The 13,811-nt window shown below is 38.4% G+C and overlaps 1 protein-coding gene across 1 annotated transcript in view; it reads left to right on the top strand.

Moving 5' to 3' along the window:
- Nucleotides 1–13,811, top strand: part of rbm20 (RNA binding motif protein 20) — a 143,202-nt gene that overhangs the window by 280 nt on the left and 129,111 nt on the right. The window lies entirely within an intron of this gene.

Below are 13,811 nucleotides of genomic sequence, written 5' to 3'. Positions count from 1 at the left end.
CTGCCAGCTCAAAAACTTTAATGTGAATGCAGGCAGAAGTTCAGTTTCATGTTTCCTACGTGTGTATCTGCTCTTCTGGATTATTGAACAAAATCCATTCATTATCCATTAAAGCTCGACTGCCTTTCAGATTTTTCAAGTTTGGGTCATAAAAAGAATTTTCCCTGACACCCAGTCATTTTAATTTCATGGACTGAAAGCTACTGAATTCGAGTCGCAGACTTCCAATTTGATTAGTTTTTAAAAAATAGAACAGTTAATGAATTGAGGGCCACGTGGCTCTAAATTCTCCGCTGTTTTTTTTCCTGCTTCACCATGACCCAATTCGATCTACTACGTCATGCATCATGCTGTGGGCTTTCCCCGTTTGCGCAAGGCATTGTGGGATACAAATTTGAAACCGGAGAGAGAAAAATGTAGGATGCGAACGAAACGACTACAGTAACGGAAAGAAAGCACGTTATGTTCTATACGAAGGAAAGGAAACGCAGGACCAAACGAATAAATATCGGCGCTCGGCGAGCACCTCGGCTGTGCGACAGAACGATGGACCCGTCAGTGCGCAGTCAAAGGTAAACCTGCGCACACGGACTTCCTCCGTCTGCTCGACTGCGCGAAATGAACGATTTCATGCACGTTATTTGCTTTAATCCCTTCAAATTAAATAACTTCTTCCCAGCCACAGAACGGCCTGATGTTTTGTGAGGTATTACAGAAATAAACCTAAATCACAATGACCAAATTTTAGACGGGACTAAATTCAGGGGTGATAGCGTTCCGGCGCCGCGCCGGATTTCCGGCGTACTGCGGCGCCGGGAAAAAAAAAAAAATCTAGTTCGCCCATTATCCTGTGTCATTCTGAGATGCGCAGATAGACAGTAAAGGGAATTCGGAATTCCCTTTACTGTCTATCTGCGCATCTCAGAATGACACAGGATAATAAGCGAACTAGATTTTTTTTTTTTTTTTTTTTTTTCCGGCGCCGTGGTACGCCGGAAATCCGGCGCGGCGCCGGAACGCTATCACCCCTGTAAATTTCACCGATTTTATGAAATTGAAAGCTTTAATTCTGCGTCCCTTTTAGTTTACAGCGGCTAGTTCTTCAGTAATGACAGCAAAATGTGGTAACTTTTTTTTACTTGCAGTACTCAAGGTAATGGTATTTTAAATAAAATAAAAAAAAATTCACACTGTATGGGGTCTCTTTCGACTCTAAAAAAGCGTAGAAAATTTTGCCATGTTTAACTCTGAACGCAAAATGTTTTTATGAGGAAAGAAAAGTCAATAACGGAATTACGTTTTAAAAAAAAAAAACAACCCTGAACTTTCATTTCTTAAAATTCAAACCATGATTTTTCTGAAGCTGAAGTGACGTTGCTGTAATTAGGGCGATTTTTAAAAAGGGTTTTCAGTGCATTTTGCCTTGGATTTCATACTTGAGCAATATCGCTGAACTGACAGGTTAAGGCAGTCTTTAATAATTTCATAATTTTGGCCTCTCTGCTGAATAATCGCCCCCGTATCGAATTAAAAAACAAACAATAAACCAAAAACTGTATTCCTGTTACATTACATTTAATAGGAAAGCAAATGCAACGAGAGAAGAAATTAATCTGTACTTATTCTACACTAGGACAGTGAAAAAGTGTACATTTCATTTAAATTAACTGTCATTTTTCATTCTGTGAACAACAACAAAAAATCTTGATCGTATTGGATATTTAAAGGCAAAGAAAACAAAGCTCATTAAGCCATAATTAACCCACACTCTGAATTGGGGTTAGTTTTAATAACGTTGTATAATAATTGTAATGTGTTTCTGAATAAAACGCAGCAGTCTTGACTACATTTGTTTTTAAAATTGAGGACTTTGAGCCCCGGTCAGTCGTTATTCTGTGTTATCTATACAGTAAGTGCCTCGCAGCTCCAGAGTCTCCCGCTTCAACCCTGAGCTCGGGTTTCTCTTTCTGCCGAGTTCCACACGTTCTCCCTTTGCTCCCGGTTCTCCAGTTTCCTCCCATCTCTTCAAAAACGTGCTGGTAGGTCGATCGGCGCCCAAGTGCGATCCATTGTGCTGCCCCGGCGTCCTGTTCTCGCCGTATTCCTGCCTCACGCTCTTAGGAGAGACTCAGGATCCACCCCGACGCTGACTCTGATCCTGACCGAGTCCTGATTACTGACGACGAGTGAATGAGTTCAGAATTCAGTCGGAAAAAAGGAAATCTTTTCAAAATACAGGACAGAAAGTCCTTCCATCCCGTTTTAATTCATGCGTGTTCTCGTTTTTAATATATTTTACTTCATTTAATTGATTTTCGTGTCGATATAAAGCTGCCTCGAGATGCTTTTCTTTCAAAATACACCACGCATCCTAGAAAGACTTGTTATTCACAAAAATATGCTGCCAAAGTTTTCAAGCAACCTATAATTCAGTATTTAAATATAAATTTGAAAACGTGACCAAGGAATAAGCTTACCCTTAGCAAAAAGAAGTTTATTCAAGTGTACTATGAGTATACTTATTTTTTTTACTAAAACTGAGGAAGTATACTTGAAGTTGACTTTTTATAAACTATATTTTATATCCTTAAGAATAGTATAGTGAAGTATACTTGGCTTATACTGAAAAGTATAAACAAAAGTCTAAGACTAAGTACATTAATACGAAGACTTACACTTATACTTTAATACTAAAACTTATACTTTAATATACTTTTTACGTTTTTCTGCCACAAAGTACTAATACTTAGTATATCTTGCTCCGAGTGCATAACAAGGTCAAGTCATTGACTCATGCTTAACATTTAATTTAGATATTAATATCATATAATGCTGGAGTTTAAAACTTTATAGTATATAGTATGTGTGCTCAATTGCATTATCTTTATGTACCTTAAAATCATACACAAAAGCAGAAAAACTTTTGACTTGACTTTATTGATCAAGAGACCATTATGTTTACATTTTTACATGCAAATGTGCACTTTTTCCTTTCATTTTCTCCAGTAAGGAAGGACTTGATTTCATAGGTCTTTGTTTTTGAAATGTTTGAAAATATATCAACATTCTGTCTTGTGATTTTGTAAATGCGTCACACTCTTGTGTACATACAGTACGAGTAAACTTTAAGGATACTTTAACGACTATGGCTCAGCTGGCTAAGGCGCCATACCATAAATCCGGGGACCCGGGTTCGATTCTGGCCCGAGGTTGTTTCCCGATCCCTCCCTCTCTCCCGCTCATTTCCTGTCTCTATACTGTCCTATTCAATAAAGGTGGAAAAAAAAAGTAATATACTGTGTAAACTAGTGAAATTACCAATGTTTATAACAGTATACTTAAAGTATGCAATAATAAACTAAAAATAGGGACTCGAAGTATATAACTAGTACAATGGCAGGAAATTGATAAGTGTACTTGTGGTATACTTTAAGCATACGACAGGGATATACCAAGTACATTGATAGTATATAGATGAGTGTACTTGTTGTATACTTTAAAGTGTACTTTTGCAAACTTAAAATGAACTTTAAAGTATACTTTTATAAACTTGAAATGTTCCAATTTAGTCCGAAAAAAATATTAAATTTGTATACTTTCTAGTACACTAAAAGTCTGTAGTATACTTGTACTGAAGCATACTTAATAAAATGAACTTTAAGTATACTACTTTTTGCTAAGGGTAATGACTCAAGAAAAGTTTGTCGAATGTCCAGTGCAGTGAACGATGTACGGTAGATAAGGTTTATCCTCCAGGATATCGCTCTCCTTCTTTAACTGCAACTCATTTTGTTTGGATTGTGCCAATAATACTGAATCAGCTGAATAAAAATAAGCACGAGTACTCCAGGGGTTCAAAACATTCATGTTCTTACACACAGCCCAGAGTCCGAAAAGCTGCACCAGACTCCTCAGATGAACACACGCACACCTTCCCCCTCCTCCCTTCGTGATGAAAATTCTATTAAAGCTTTTGTGTACATTTATTACATAAGGAGCTCTGGGCTAAATTTTTATTTCATAGCTTGTGAGCATGTTACAGTGACGTCTAGCCTTTTTTTTTTTTCCTCTCCCCTTTTCCCTGTAATAAGGCGTACAGATTCGCTCCAGGGATTCAAAAACTTCTGACTGGCAGTGTAAGGTGATCTCCAACAATCTGCAACACTATCCTGCGGAGTATTTGGGTGAAATTAAGTACACTACAAATCAAAAGTTCAGACGCTCGTACTAGGGGTGGCACGGTTCACAAAAGTCGCGGTTCGGTACGTATTGCGGTCTGCGGTTCGGTACGTATTGCGTTGTTTTGTTTTTTTAAATCTTAAGTACTCTGTATTTGGGCATATAGCCTACTATTTACCTTAAGTAAACATAGTTTAGGATACAGCATTTAAGAGAGGTTAAAATTATAGTTACAATGAAATAATCATGCACAAACTGAGTTTGAGTTGACATAAGCACATTTTATGAACAATCTCTGATGAAAAGCCAGGTAGTATTTTGAAACAGCAAGAGGGAAGACATGGATGATTTCAACAGCTTTTTTATTTACTACAGTATTTATCCAAAGTGTCAGGAGTGTTTGCTGCCATGTTGTGGCATCTAGAGGAACCAGGTGTCTTTTGTCACATACAGAGTTTTCATAATTGGAAGAAATAAAAATGAGTTCTTAAAGCTTACTTTTGAACAGATGTGTGTGTTAAAACTTCAACTTTTATGTGGCGACCAACCAACCACCTATATACAAAAACCGAATCAAAAACTCTTCTAATCCCTGAGAGTGAGGATGTATTTTTTCACTTGAAATTAAAGTGCAGTGTTTTGAAACGTATGGCTGGATTTCTTATCTAATCTTAAAGTGCCACTGTATTCTTAGAACGATTTATAACAAAATACACACTCAGCCAATATAAAATATTGCAATAAAACCAATGACTGCACTGTTTAAAACAAACCTCCCCTCCCCTCGCCGGAAAAAAAAAAAATCTAGTTCGCCCATTATCCTGTGTCATTCTGAGATGCGCAGATAGACAGTAAAGGGAATTCCGAATTCCCTTTACTGTCTATCTGCGCATCTCAGAATGACACAGGATAATGGGCGAACTAGATTATTATTATTTTTTTTCCGGCGCCGCGGTACGCCGGAAATCCGGCGCGGCGCCGGAACGCTATCGCCCCTGTTCGCGCGAAAGAGAACCACGTGGTTTCATACGGGCATTCGGCTTTTTTTTTTTTTTGGCGAACGTCTTAAATAGGGGTACCGCGGTTTATACGCGTATTGCACCGCAACAGGCGTATCGTACGGTTCGGTTTTTTTCCCATAAGCGTGCCAAGCCTAGCTCGTACTCATCCATAGGGCTTTCTGTATTGCGACTGTTTTCCACATTGTAGAACAAAACTATGAAATAACATCTGGAGCACGTACGGAATTACGTGGTAAATATAAAAAAAAAAAAGTGTTTGTTTTTTGTTTTAATGTTTCATATTTTCGATTCTTCACCATATCCAGCGTTTCCCTTGATGACGCTTCGCACGCTATCGGCGTTAGCTTAACCAGCTTCATGAGGTTGTCTCCTGGGATGCTTTTCAATTAAAAGATGCGCCTCGTCAAAAGTTAACGCGCGGACGAGTTCCTCGCCGCCTTAATGCGTTTGCGATCAAACGGTAAATAGGAAATAACAACGCAAATAATAAAATAGCCCTATTCCATCCACAATCCGTAAATATGTCAATAACTGCTTAACTGAGTACCGTAAATAGAAAAATCCATTACTTTAAGACAGGAAGTGACTCTTAATTCATAAAAATAAAGAAAATAAATTGAATTAGATAGAAGGCGTGTCCAGACTTTTGACTGGTTCTGTATGTTAAGTGTTGAGAATCTAACCTACCACTATTCTTGACGCAAAAGGGATTAAAACTAAAGAAATGGTTCAAAATCTTGGTGTTTTCATTGACAGCGAGCTAAACTTTGACAGTCACATGAAAGCAATCACTAAAACGGCATTTTATCACCTAAAAACATTTCCAAACTAAGAGGACTTGTGTCAAAAAATGATCTGGAAAAACTTATCCATGCCTTCATCTCTAGTAGGGTTGATTACTGCAATGGCCTTTTCACAGGCCTGCCAAAAAAGACCATCAAACGACTTCAGCTGGTTCAAAATGCAGCGGCGAGGGTTCTCACACGAACAAAAAGAACAGAGCACATTACTCCAATTCTAAGGTCCCTTCACTGGCTTCCAGTAAGCTATAGAATTGACTTTAAAGCATTGCTGCTGGTGTACAAATCTCTAAATGGTACAGGGCCCAATTACCTCTCTGATATGTTGCAGCGGCCTAACCCAATCAGATCTACCAGATCAAAACAGAAAAATTTACGATTAAAACCAGTTGTTAAAACAAAGTGTGGTGAAGCAGCTTTTAGCTCCTATGCAGTACAGCTATGGAACCAACTGCCAGAGGACATTAAAAATGCTCCTGCTGTTGGCAGCTTCAAATCTAGACTAAAGACCAAGCTGTTTTCAGATGCTTTCTGCTAACTGATAAATATCTTTACTTTTACAGTCTCTGCATGTTTCAAATTTTACTTAACTTTTATTCTATTTTATTCTGCTGTTTTTTTTCCCCCCTATTTGAACTTCTACTTCATTTTATTCTTTTATTTCTACTATTGTTTAATTCTTCTTATATTTCTTCCCATTTATTTTATATAATTGTATTCTCTATTGTTTACTGTTTTGCTTTTACTTCTTCTGTAAAGCACATTGAACTGCCACTGTGTATGAAATGTGCTATATAAATAAACTTGCCTTGCCTAATAAAAAAAGATTTTTGTTTCATATCGAGCGGCGGCTACAATTATCGACAGTCCATAATTACCGACACCTTTTCAGATTCACCAATAAAAAGCAATTTTACAAAGGTGAGTTTCAGTTCCAACAGTTATTATTGGTTAATTAATCAACTTGAAGACCCCCCCACACACCCTTTGATCTTGTCGTCTGATGACACAACTCGTTACCTGAGATGGAATTTTTTTTTAAGCATGATCAGCAACTTGAGGAAAACCCGGACGTCATCATCGCAGGTAAGCGTGGTGGAAAGATCATGGACGTGTTTTTACTGATCAAATTCACTGATATTTCATGATCTCCTCGTCAAAACCTACTTTTGTTTCTTCTTTTTTCATTTGACAGTCGCTATTTTGTGTCGAAACGCGCGTTTGAGAAGTCACGTGCGTGAGGTGTTGATAATAGTGATCACTTTCACCGGTGTCCACCATTATCGACACCCTGTGGGATTAAGGGACGTTTACAACTGTTATGGATCCATCTTTGTGTAACATTGTTGAAGTAGATGAAGTACTTAAAAAAAAAAAAAAGTGCTGTGATTTTATAATTGTTTTTTTTTCTGATTCATAACAGAATGGAATGTTTATAGAGTGTTTGGAATCCGATTGCAATAAATAGAATTAGAGCAGAATTAAATTCCTAGCATATAAAAAATTACACGCTTGAAATATTCAGATTTTTCTATTCCATTCAGAAAATATATTTTTTGCAGTTTGTTGTAAATATCGACCACATATTACAATATCAGTAGACATTTTATATTTTGGTTCAAGGAATGACATGCGACCTTTGACCTGGATGTTCATGTGGTTACAGTGTCAGTTGCCTGTTTATTGGTAAACGACAAAACTAGAAATTAATACAAACAACAACGAATGATGAACAAAATATGATCTACGAAAATCCTTAGAAAGTGGAACAAAGATTTTCTGACGCAGGTTAAACATTATCAGTTCATTTATTTACAGACATTAGAATTACTTCCTCATTTACGTAAACACCGACATCCATATATTTATAGAAAAGATATTTTGGACTAAATTTAAGTCGATGGAAAACAAATTTGAAATAAAAACTCTTAACTTAATACCACATACTTATTATTATTTTTAAAATAAATAATCATCTGGGTGTCTAATTGTGGAACGGTGTTGATAACTGTGGACAAAGATGTCGATAATTAATTGTGGAACGGTGTCACGTGATCTGATACGCTAAGTAATCAGGAATCAACTCTTTCTCCCCCCCGTGGAAGTTTGAGTAATTATTCATGCATAATTTATGTATCGAAAGTCTTTGCTACTTTTTCAACGGCCAAAAAATCGTTAAGGTGTCGATAATTGTAGTCACTGCTCTATTAATATGCTTACATTTTTTGGCTTGTTAGGATTTTTTTTTCCTATTAATGTGTAACAAATTGCATTTTTGTGGAGAAATTCCTCTAACAGCACAAAGTGTTTTATTCCTCTTATACTACACCGAGTGATAGTTATTAATTAATTAATTATTAAAGAAAGACGACACATTACTTTTTACCTATTTATTGCTGTTGAACAAACTGTTATTACTTATAGTAGCCATAATCAGTCATTCGCTCACAAGCCTCGTTCTCTCTTGCTCTCTCTCTCTCTCTCTCTCTCTCTCTCTCGAAGTTAACAAGGCAAAAAAAATGTGACCAAGAAACCAATAAAGCACATATTCCACCATCGTGAAGATTTCCTGTCGTGGAAAACGTAAAGTTGCAGCGTTGACACTGGAGACTCCTTCCATAACTGTGAAATAAACGTCTCCTTACTGATCAATGATTTATATGTCATTCATTCGTTTTTGAATAGCAAGAAGTCAGTTTATAATTAGCCTTGGATTATTATAGAAACCAGGGCTGTGAAAAATCCGCCGAATTCCGCGAATTTGGCCGCCAAAAATATTTTAGTAAATCATCTAATTTTGCAATAAAAATTGGGGGGTAGGTTTCTTTTGCGACAATGACAGACCGGTTTACGGCATTTGCGCCATGCTTACAAACCACGGCGCGAATCTTGTGCGCTTTAAACACGCTTTCGACATCAACGGTTTTGAAAAGGAGAATTTCGCGGTATGTCCGTGTCACGGAGGGACATCGTTCAGAGAGAGGACGGTGAGACCGACGATATCAAAAACATTTGACAAGGAAAACGGCATCAAAAATCCATGGAATTAGCGATGGCTGGAGTTTAAAGCCGGTAGTGAATGAGCACATACGGAAGATAAAAGAACCGGGGAAAGCTTACTGCATCTTGTGCCATCAGGATGTGAAGTTCGGTTCTGGTGGAAGAACGCGTTTGGTTGACCATGTTAAAGGAAAAAAACATGCGGAATTGGTGAAATTGAAGCTGTTGAACCACCAGGTTGACCATCTTGTTCACATTTATATACTGAATTTATAATAATAATAAACAGTTCAAATTAAATGGCATGGTTGAGAAAATATTTGCTTTCAGGAGCTGCTTCAAATCTATCAATATACACAAAATCTGTTCAGCTTCTGGGGCTCCTGGGGGACTGCTCCTCCCAGACCCCCTGCGAAAATTGTTTCCTTGGATTTTGTCATTTCTATTTCACAGCCCTGAGAAACATGATGTGTTCGAACAAGTGGTTAATGAGCAATTCCAGCGTTATGGACGCGACACTTGAACTCAAAATGGCAACAAATGACCCAGTGCATGTTTTATCGTCCCCCAGTATTTAAACAGGTGTTGCATATTTTAAGGCTGTACCATACTGGAGAAGTGATAGAACAAGAACAATTCCCATAGTACATCTAGGGCATGCCAGAAAACGCCAATAAAAGATGCGTTATGGATGTGACAGAAAAAGTGTCACTTTTCTTGGGTGACTGTACATTTTTATCAAACTCTGTGAAATTGTAAACCTAATGTCGAAATGGAGATATCCATTTGATAGAGGGGTCCAAGGTGAATATTAAAAAATCTTTGTTTAAAATATTTTGTATTTCATGCAGAGTTTCGGAAGGAAAAGTCAGCGTTATGGATGTGACGAAATTCCGTTACGGATGTGACGCGTCTGAAATAGACATGGCATACGTTTAGAAAATCAGCAATTTAACCACCATAACCCTTTGAAAAACTCTTTAAATATCAGCTAAAACTATCAAAGTTCTTAAATAATATTTAGGATGGCTATTGTTTTGCTGTCTTGTGGATTTTAGCATACATTTCTGTGGCTTGTGGCAATAATATAGAATTGTACATGATCAAAGTTGATTTTAGCTTGGGGTTTACATTATAAGAAAGAAAGACTGACGTAATAAGGCGAAGGGAACGATTCTTGTGACAAATTGGTTCAACTTATTCACATCTGTAAAATACAGGCCTAGGTGATATCTCTGGGAGTGGTTTTGATGTATTACATGTTGCTTTATTTTTGCATGGTGAGGCTGACATTTACATGGAATTGCCCTTATATAAACCTGTACGACTGTCCAAGCTGCTGTTACAGAAAATTATTCGGCACCTTCTGACCAGTCAGAGTCGAGAATCCAACAGCGCCTTGCTTATAAAATGGAAGCCTGCAAATTGCACGCTTTCTCCCTGCTCGTTGACTCAACCCTCAACTCGGATGTCGGTAGCAGGTGGAAGTTTTATCTTGGATTGAAGAAAGCATTTCTGCTGTTTTGGAAGCAAAAATTAAAAAAAAAAAATGCGCTTGTCAAATGCAAATTACTAATATTAGCATGGTGAAAAGGTGTAAGGCTTTGGCTTCAGCTGCTGTCAACTACCAACAGCCTGTTTGTGGCGACTCTTAGCTTTCACCAACTGTGTGCGTCTTTGTATGTTTGCTGATGTAGTGGCGCTGCCCGGAAAGTGTTCATTACTGCCTTGACATGCAGAAGCAACTGGGCTTAATCTTAATGTTAAATGTCTGGAGCTTTTTTTTTGGGGGGGGGATGAGCTTGAGTACTGAAAGATGTTTTAATGTGTTTTGTGTAACTGAACATGTGAGTTTGTAAAAACTATAATCTCAATTATTTAAAAAAAAAAAGTCTTAATAATAAAGAAACTGTGTAGGTCTTGGAGAGGAAGATACCATTAACTAGTCTGGTATGTTATTAGTATCTAGGTAGTCGTTACTATATATGTAAGTAGTATCGATTGTTGTTTTTTTTACGACTTCATTTATACGAAATGTACTGATGTGATTTCTTCGAGTAGCTGTAAAAAGCATTCGTCAAACAAGTCATAATTTAATACAGGCCTGCTAATGATCACGAAATATACTCAGCAAAAATAAAAACTTGACACTCGTTATTTTTCAAATAGTGTTGAGAAACTTTTCTTGAAAGAGTTCTTGTTGCGATTATGGTTAAATGCATTGTCAAGGGCATTACGTCACACATTCATTCTACTGGTCGGGCCTACGTAGCACGTAGATACACGTGCAATTGATCTCACGGTAGCAGAGTAGAGTGTCATCTCAGAAAAACAAGGTTTTATGGTTAATTATTCGTTAATTTGCAATGCCACGACTGTCAAACATTCAGCGCGAACGTGCCATTGGCATGCTGAATACGGGAACATCCGTCACTGACGTCGCGAGGGTTATGGGACGCAGTCGACAGACCATCCATAATCTCCAGACACGTCTCCATCAAACTGGCACCACTGGAACCCTCCACAGAACTTGCAGGAGCTTGGTGCCATGTTGGTACAAATATGGCGGCGCATTCCCCAAGCTGTGTTCAGACGCATCATCCAATCCATGAGGAGACGTTGTATCGCGGTTGTGAACGCCCATGGAGGACACACCCGATATTGACATGATTTCATTAAGTTGTGACTCACAGTTTTTGATCATGGACATTGTCGTCGCATTTCCGGTGGAACCGATTCCATGACACACATGATCTGTATGCTATAGCATCTTTAATGACAAGATAATTGAATACTATTGTTATTTCAAACCTATTTTCCAAAATGTTCAAATTATTGACTTTGAAACGAGTGTAAAGTTTTTATTTTTGTTGAGTTTATGTCAAGTCCACTTTCAAGACTGCTGACATGGCAGTGCAGCACCCGCGAGACACACTTTAAGGTTTATTTCCCAGTTCCAGCACACAGGCTTTATTACTTTATATAGAAATCACCATGGGCACGACACGTCACCTTTCATTAACCTTTCATCGTAATGTTGAGAAATGAACTTTGGCAGGGAGCACTAACTTCTCTCCGTGGGTGTAACTTACGCCAGGGACGTGTCTCTATAGCTTTTTTGAAAGTCTATTCCGTTCTGAATCTTTTAAGCAGAAACTGATCCTTACGCTTTCTAAAAATATCAATGAAGATATGGATTTACATGATGCTCGTGGTTCTCAAAGCTGGGGTCCATGAAGCGTAGCCAGGAGATCTGCGGTTTTGATAATTCTCATTATTCTATCCACATTCACTGGATATGAAGGCCTCTGCATGCTCTTGCGACAAGGCTTTCGCAGATAGCTTTTCGCAGACAGTTGTAATTTATCGTTGAGCGGGGAGTAATAGGCGTGCGCGATGTTATTCACCGCCACAACGCAAGGGGGCGTGAAGTCGCGAAATCGCTAGGAGTAGTTGGTGGGTGTGGTTAGTGGAGTGTTTATCCTCCGGTTACTTATAATGACTAGAACTGGAGTCGTATAGATGTACGTACTTCCTCACTTCCTCGATCAACCGCTCTTCGTGCTGCTCCATCTTCGCTCGTGTTTTTAAAAATGCCGGTCGTGAAAACAAACCAAACCGGGAAAGTAGGGAAGCGGAAGTGCGTGTACAGCGGATGTAGAGTGGACCAATCAGAGCCCTCGTCTGCGAGGCTTCTGCGGTGGTCACAATTTTTGGGAGGTGCGCGCAGAGCGTCTGCGAAGGTGGAAGGTGGGGGGGCTACGCAGACGCTATCTGCGACACCGTCTGCGAGGACTGCGTTGTCAGCATAAATTGGCCTTGAGCAGTTGCGTGCTCTGGTTGGCTACTCTACTACTAGGCTATCAGCTCGTATACCGTGAGTAGAGAAAAACAACATGGCGGAGCGTGTTACTGAACCAACCGGGGACGGAATAAAAACTCGAAAACAAAACCTCAAAAAATACAAAAAGGCAACAAAGTACAGAATGAAAGTATTTGATGATAAGAATTATTTTATTATCGCATTTTTCACAAATTGCCCCTGTCATTTCGCCAGTTTGTTTACATTCTAAGCGGAAATGATTTTGTCGGGACGTTTTGTATAAAGTTTTTATTTCTCGAATTTGCAAAAAAATAAAAATGCTCCGTTCCTCAAAATCCAGCGAACGTGGACAGAATAAAACAGTTATTCCACTCAATCTCGTCGTACATGGCTTAGGCCGTCCTTAAAAAAAATCCGTTTCCTGTCCACCGGGTGAGCAAAAAATTTTTCAGTGGGGAGGGAGGGATTTTATTTTTTTTTTAATATATGGATGGATAAGAAATCGCAATGCTGTGTTTGCTTTTTCTTTCAGTACTTTTTTATTACAAAAGCAGACACATTTAATAAAATATGACGGTTTAATCAACTGAAACTTGTACAAAAACTTTAAGTTAGCATTTTAAATGCTGACTGCAACATTTGCAAAACTTTTACAAAGGTACTTAAAATGTCCGACACACGGACTTTTTGTAGTTCTAAATCGAGCGTTAGGCCTAGTTCGGATGAAATTACACTATTAAAATGATCACTGAATGATTTGTTTTTCTGAATCTTTACTATTTTGTTGTTCGCTAGAATACCATTTTGCGATTTCACACTTAAGCAAATGTTTGAAAACTCCGGATCTCCTTCCTTCATGGTGGCTGCCATTTTTTTTGTGCTGCACGGCGCATGCGCAGAGCTGATTCAGTTCTATATTCTGCGCGGAATGCAGGGCTTTCCACAAGCGCCGGCTGCCGCCATACAGCCGACTACACAATTAAGTCC

Source organism: Neoarius graeffei, chromosome 27 (genome assembly GCF_027579695.1).
Source record: "Neoarius graeffei isolate fNeoGra1 chromosome 27, fNeoGra1.pri, whole genome shotgun sequence".
Lineage (NCBI taxonomy): Eukaryota > Metazoa > Chordata > Actinopteri > Siluriformes > Ariidae > Neoarius > Neoarius graeffei.
The sequence above is the reverse complement of the archived record's forward strand: the minus strand, read 5'-3'. Positions and strand labels throughout refer to the sequence as shown.